Here is a 6,302-nt window from a genome sequence, read left to right on the forward strand (position 1 = left end):
CTTTTCTTTTTAAATACATTTTTATTAGTTCATTCTTAAACGTATCTTAAAGCTAGACAAAAATTCATAAAACTAGCCTAATTATCCATAATTTACAACTAACTTTATGGTCCCATACGGACACTCTAAGTTAAACTATAATACTAACTACTAATGCCTTTCGGCCCTTAGATCTATTTTACTTCAATTTATATTTTATTTATTTCTGTATTTATTAGAAAATTTTGAAAAAAAAACTAATATCAAGATCCTTTTTTATTTTTACTTAAAAACTACTTAAAACAAGGTCCTTAATATAAAACATAAAGCTAACTTAAACTACCTATTCTAACTACTTAAAACTAGAAGAACCACACAGCAAATCTAACTATCTAACATTTTTGTTTTTCATATTTTGTTGTCATTTTTTTAAATGTTTTTTTTTTTTATTTATTTTTTTTTTGTATTTTTGTTCTTATTTCTTTTTGTGCCACCATGCCTATTCTACCTAAAACTAAACCCTAAAACTATAAAACAAGTATGTAAGCCGGCCAAGGCTTAAAACCCCATCCCAACTACCCACTATCAAGTGCCGATTGAAGCCACCAAAACTGGTTCTCCTGCTTCACATTATCAGTTCGGTCCCATTCGGACACAGCCCTACTGAACCGAAGGAGCTCTGCTCCGCCTTGTGCCATGACGTCCCGATTGTACAGGAGTCGCCTATCCACGGTTCGTCGTCTGACGTGGTAGATTAGCGGAACTGCCAATCTATCCTGTATCAGACCGCATCTGTCTAAAAAGAGGAATGCATCAGGTGGAATGAAGCCGTTTAAGAGTGCACTTTCAAAATACGTTCGGATAGAACGCCCCGAAAATTAAATTGTTGGTCGAAGAAATAACTCTTGCAATGTGTCCTCAAACGAGTTTTATCACGAAATTGTCAATTCTGTTGATTCGAGACCCATTGTATAGGACCTCGATGGAATAGTAATGCACATAAAAAGATTCGGCTGTTCGATATAAGCCGGTCCAGCATCGTAAACACTGCCGCTCGAACACCCGAAACCTCTCCATCTGGGCAGGGGCAACGTTGAACCACACAGGACAACCATACACGATCATTGGCCGTATGAGGGCCATGTAGCAAATTACCTTCACTCTGGGGTCAAGCCGACTGCTTAAAAACAGCCGTTTCGGCGGAGCGAAGACTATTCTTTCCCTGGTCAGAGCGGATTTATATGTCTGTCGAAATATAAATACTAATCTAACCAGATACCGAGGTACTTCACTAAACTTTTGCTCGCCAATGGCTGCCCGTAAAGATTAACGATAACCATCTTGTCAATTCTTGCACGTATCCCTCGTGGCCCCAGCCAACGGAGTCCGGAACAGAATTGTCTCTGACTTCTGGACATTTATTTTCAGTTTCCAGTCGTCGCAAAATCGCTGAATCTTGTCGAAATCACGCTGCAAGAGAATTCTAATATCCCCAACTTTTCGGGCCGTTCTGTACGCAATTAGATCGTCTACGTACGCAATTGCCTTTGCAAGACTACCTATTAGATCGCTGATGTAAATGCTGAAGAGAATCGGCGAATTCACCGCTCCCTGTTAAAGACCATATCTAATTGATAATGTTGTGTAGAAGTTACATTGGCACTTTTGACAACAAACTTTCTACCGTTAAAAGTATATGCAACAATGGCTTGCTTATGCCAAGCCTGCTCAGTTTTAGGTAACGACCTTCTAACCATACGGTGTCAATTGTCAAAGGCCTTTTCTAAATCAACCAGAACAGCACCTGTGCATTGTTGTTTTGATTTATTCCATTGGATATCAGAAACGAGTTTAGACGCAGCATGAATTGTGTCATGACCCGCCTTGAGCCCGAACTGTTTATCCGGAATTATTTTGTTGTTCGCAGCCCACTTAGTCAGAGCCCTATTAATGATCTTTTCGAAAACTTTGCTGATGCTAGGAAGAAGATTTATCGACCGCAGATTTGACGGGTTCGAGTTGTCCTTTACCTTTTTTGGAGAGGATTAACTACAGTGGTCTTCCAATGCACTGGATAGTACGCATTATTCAGTGCATTGTTGAAGAGTGTGGTGTAAATTTATTTTTTATTGAATTGAAGATGAGCTGAAGCTCAACCTTCGTTACAAACAAGGGACTTGGTTCCGTTTGCTCGGTGATTATGGCATTTGCCAAGGAATCGTCATTGAACCGCATGAAACCGCGGTTCTCAGATCACCAATGTGTGATATCATTACGGAGGTTAAAGTGATTAAGTAGGGCTCTGTTTTCCAGGTCGTGGTTGGGGCGAATGCTAGCATTCACCTTTACACTTGCAGGAAAGCAGCTCCCACCGCCTCCACTTTTTCCTTCGGATCTTCAATTATGTAAAAGTCATCATCAAAGATGGCTTCTTGTGGATCTATTTGCGCTGTCCTGAGTACGTCTCTGTTCTCTTCGGTTCTTTGGAGTTTCAGACTCGGAAAGTCATTGTCGTTCTTTTTCCTGAACATCTTATTGATTTTAGGAAACTTACTAGGGTCACTGATTGACATTTTTTATTGACGACTTCAGTGTACTAACCTCCAAGTCGTGTGGGTCTGTAAGCCTTCTGTACAAGTATTTGAGTCTTGTCAGTAAGCCACTCTTGTGCCTTCGCAGTGCGTCAATAGTCGTGTTTCTGTAAGCGTTCATTTGGTCCCGTTCTTGTACTTTGGTATTGTCCGTTCCATCGTTCGTTTTATTGTTTCGTCCATCTGTTGTAAATATTAGTCAATTTCTGTATTTGTAGTCCAACGTACTAACCATCATGCAATGGTTCTGCAAAAATCGAAAAATATACGGCAGAAATTAATATTTTTCATCGTAAGAAAAGAAATAACAATGGTGGTTTTTGGCGAAAATCGAAAGCTTATCGTAATGTCCATCAAACAGGTGTATGATAGTTAATAAATAAATACAATTTGGGATATTCAGAAACAATTCCATCACTTCTATCAATCAACTTTTGGTTGCTTTGCGGTTCTTTGTAATTGGAAACCATCTTTTGAGCAAAGCTGACTTTGAAGGAATTTAGTTTGAAGTTTCAAAGATTGTTTTAAAAGTTTGCAAAGCAATAGCAAGACTTAAAAATTGCATTACACAATTTTTTTTGCAAGAGCATCGTTTTGAAACGTCTCCTTGTAAGTGTTATGCTTTTTTCATTTATTTATATTTATATGGTTTTTAATTGGATTGTATTTTGAAGTGGGCTGATGGCACACATTTTTCGAGACCCAAAAAGGTATTTCTTTGTAAACGTTCAAGCGATTTGCAATGCAGAAATGGATTTTTATCAATGCGGTGGCAAGACGGCCTGAATCAAGTCATGCAAAGATGTTCAATAGTTGTTAAATAAAAAATGGTTTACAAAGACAGCCTAGCCTATTTCATTTTGGTTACGCCTCAAAGATTTCGTGTACGTAGCAGCATAATTCTTTTTTTTTTAAACATTGGGTAATTCAGGGTACCCTCAAAAAAACTTGTTTGATAACAACACTTCTTAATCTACAAGGCACAGCAGATAAGTTGCACAATTAATGGCAAATTAGATTTAGAGGTGTAAAACAAAATTATTTTGGGATTCTGCTTTTCTGATTACTGCTTTATCTGAAACTCTAGAGGCGATATATGGCCTGGCCAACATTATTCGTCCAAGGACGGGAACAGGCAATGTTATGCTGAAAAAAAAAAGAAATTTAAAAGTTCAGCTATCTCATTGGTGACTAACTTCGAGTTGTAGTTTTTAAATAGAAAGAAAAAAAAAAGAAAATAATTCGATATTTTCAATACATTTATTGTTGTGGTTTTTTTTTAAATAAGGAAGTAGCCACGCCCACCCTGTATTTTAGTCAAGTTTTATCAATTTTTAATCCCATGTTTTAAAGGTTTATATGTCCAATACCAATTACCAATTAGATTTTTAAAAAAACAATACTTCAAAAAGAGGCTGGGCTGCGACCCACACTGATAACTTCCCATCCCGTCTGTCGATTGGTCTTGCATAAAAGTTTGTAGGTTTTCGTGGTGGGTTAAAAAAGTTGTCAGTTGAATTATTCTTAAACATTTTAAAATTACCAACAATATTTTTGATACAAAGAAATAGTTTAGTTTAAAAATCTATAGTTTTGTTTTGTAGTCGAAAACAAATTTTTACCAATTTTAGTACCATTTCTTACATTTTTACAAATTGGAAGAACTAAATTAATTTGAGGAATCAAGAACCGAACATCAATTTTTACCAAATTTGCGTACTATTTTTTGTAGATTATATTTTTTATGAAAAAAACTGTCTAAATATCGAAAACAATATTTTATATAAAACAAAAAAAAAAGTTGATGACAATATTTTTAATTTTTGAAGAGCTATTTAAATCGAAAGTAAATGTGTACCAAATTTTAGTATTGTTTTTTTTTTAGGTTTTTATTTTATGTAAAAAAACTGTCAATTCGATTTTGCTCCAAATTTTTTAAACAATATTTTTTATAAGTGAGAACCAGTTGAAAGTTATAATCCCAAATTTTTGAAAATATATTTGAGACGAAAATCATTTTTTAACAACTTTTGTTAATTTTGTTTGAGAAAACTGTCTATTTGATTTTTCTCAAAATATTACAGAATATTCAAATTAATATTTCTCATAAGATAAAATTAACTAGAAGCCAATATCTCAAAAATTCGTAAAGATATTAAAGTCCAAAATCAATTTTTACCAGGTTGGTTTTTAATTTTTTGTATAAAAAACTACCAATTCGATTTTTCCCAAAATTTTACTAAATTTTTACAATAACAACATTTCTTAAAAGAAAGAAGAAATTTAAAGCCATTATCTCAAAGTTTTGAAAAAATATTTGAGTCGAAAATCAATGTTTACCAACTTTTAATAATTTTTTTGTAGATTTATATATTTTGTACAAAAACCATCAATTCTATTTTTCTGCAAATTTTACCGAATGTTGAAAACAATATTTTTTTATAAAATAAAATTAGTTTGAAGCTAATATCTAAATTCTTTCGAAAGATATTTGATTCGAAAGTCAATTTTTAACAACTTTGAGTAATGCTTTTTTTAGGTTCATATATTTTGTAAGAAAACTGTCAATTCGGTTTTTCTTAAAACCTTATAGAATTTCGTAAACAATATTTCTTAAATGATAAAATTAATTAGAAGGCAATATCTCAAAGTTTCGAAAAGAAATTTAGGTCGAAAATTAATTTTTACCGGCTTTTGCTGATTTCTTGGACGTTTTTATTTTCTTGTAAAAAAGCTATCAATTTGATTTTCTCAAAGTTTTACTCTATGTTGACAACAATATTTTTTAAGAGATAAAATAAGTTTAAAGGCAATACCTCACAGTTTTAAAAAGATTTGTAAAATTTTCTTTTACGTTTTTATTTTTAACTTCACATAGGAAGTTATTGTAATGGGTCCGATTTGTCAAATTTAAAATTTTGACATTTCTCGACGTTTCAAGGTCCCTAGAGTCGAAATAAAACATTTTTAGAAAGATGTCTGTGCGTACGTGTGTACTTACGTTTGTACGTCCGTGCGTCTGTACGTTCGCGACGTTTTTTTCGTCCTCCATAGCTCAAGAACCAGAAGAGATATCGACTTCAAATAAATTTTGTTGTACAGATAGAAGGCGGAAAGATGCAGAAAGGGCTCTCAAGAAAATTGCGTGGGTGGTTTTTTTACCATAGCAGTTTAAAAAAAGGTGAAAATTTTGGTTAACCCTAAATATCTTACGAACCAAAAACGCTAGAGATTTGAATTAAATTTTATATAATATACTGTAACGTGATATATTTTTTGAAAAAAATCCATTTTACGGTTTTTTTATAAATCAAAAACACTGAAAAAAAATTTGTCACCTCCAAAATTTTACGACTAAAATATGATTTCTTCTCCACAACAATTTTGTGCAACGAAGAATAATGTTTTTGACATCTGATAAAATTTTGAGAAAAATAGAATTGATAGTTTTTTTTTATAAAAAATAAAAATCTAAAAAAAACATTACTCAAAGTTAATAAAAATTGAATATCGACTCAAATATCTTTTCAAAAATTTGAAATTTAGGCTTCAAACTTATTTTAACTTATAATAAATATTGTTTTTAACATTTTCAAAAATATATAATGAATAAAAGTTGGTAAAAATTGATTTTCGACTCAAATATCTTTTTAAAACTTTGAGATATTGGCTTTAATTTACTTTTATCTTTCAAAAAATATTGATTTTAACATTCAGTAAAATTTTGAAAAA

This window comes from Eupeodes corollae, chromosome 1 (genome assembly GCF_945859685.1).
Source record: "Eupeodes corollae chromosome 1, idEupCoro1.1, whole genome shotgun sequence".
Taxonomy (NCBI): domain Eukaryota; kingdom Metazoa; phylum Arthropoda; class Insecta; order Diptera; family Syrphidae; genus Eupeodes; species Eupeodes corollae.